This window comes from Arachis ipaensis, chromosome B05 (genome assembly GCF_000816755.2).
Source record: "Arachis ipaensis cultivar K30076 chromosome B05, Araip1.1, whole genome shotgun sequence".
Lineage (NCBI taxonomy): Eukaryota > Viridiplantae > Streptophyta > Magnoliopsida > Fabales > Fabaceae > Arachis > Arachis ipaensis.
This window is the reverse complement of record NC_029789.2, coordinates 15,231,452-15,232,539: the sequence shown is the minus strand read 5'-3', so window position 1 is coordinate 15,232,539 and position 1,088 is coordinate 15,231,452.

Sequence of the window (1,088 nt, the reverse complement as noted above, 5' to 3'; positions counted from 1 at the left end):
CTAAAAATTAATTGGTTAATTTCTAAGATTTTGTTAAGTAATCAAAATAGATGATGTGACATCATTACAAGAAGAAACATGGCTTAGATCCAATGTACAAAGAGTTCGTATCAACTTTTATATAATAAGAATGGATGGATGAATTATTGAAGATGGTATAACTTATGCTCAAAGAGGTGAGGCTTATGGTGTCAACAAAGTGCTATCTTCGTTTGAATTTGTTTTTGCATTATATTTGATAAAGAAAATTATGGGAATTACTAATATTTTGTGCTAAGTATTACAACAAAATTCCAAGATATTTTGAATGCAATGTACGTTGTTTCCACATCAAAACTACTTCTTTAACATTGAAAGATAAAGGTTGGTGCAATTTACTTGAGACTGTTAAGAAGTTTTGTAAGAAGCATGAAATTGACATCCCTGAAATGAGTACATAGTACACGGTTGAAAGAGGTCGATCTCGTCAACCAAAGATAACAGTTGAGCATCATTATTAAGCAGATGTGTTTTTTACTCACTCTCAAATACAAGAGTTAAATAGTAGATTCAATGAGAAAACCATGGAGCTTTTGACTTTAAGTACTGCTTTAGATCCTAAAGACAATTTTAAGTTGTTTAATATTCAGAATATATGTAAGTTAACTGAAAAGTTCTATCCTTAATATTTTTCTAATCATGAGAGAATTCTTTTAAATGCTCAATTGCAATATTATGTATTTGATATACCAAATCATTTAAAAGATGTCTGGACACTTTGAGTTATGTCAAAGATTGAAAGAAACAGAAAAATCAAGACTTAGAAGTAAAATGACAGATGAATTTTTTGCAAATAATTTAGTCATTTACATTGAGAAAGAAATTGCAGATTTATGTAAGTTATAAATTTTAATTCATTTCAACTCTAGTAATATTGTTATTGATTTTTTCATTGCATAAATTATAGTTGTGATTTAAATTATTTAAATAAAGCATAGATATATGTTGTTAATATTTTTTTTTTATAATTTTGCATGAAACATCTAAAAAGAAATTGAATAATATTTGTATATTTTAAATGAAACAACCTATCTTTACAATATTTTAAG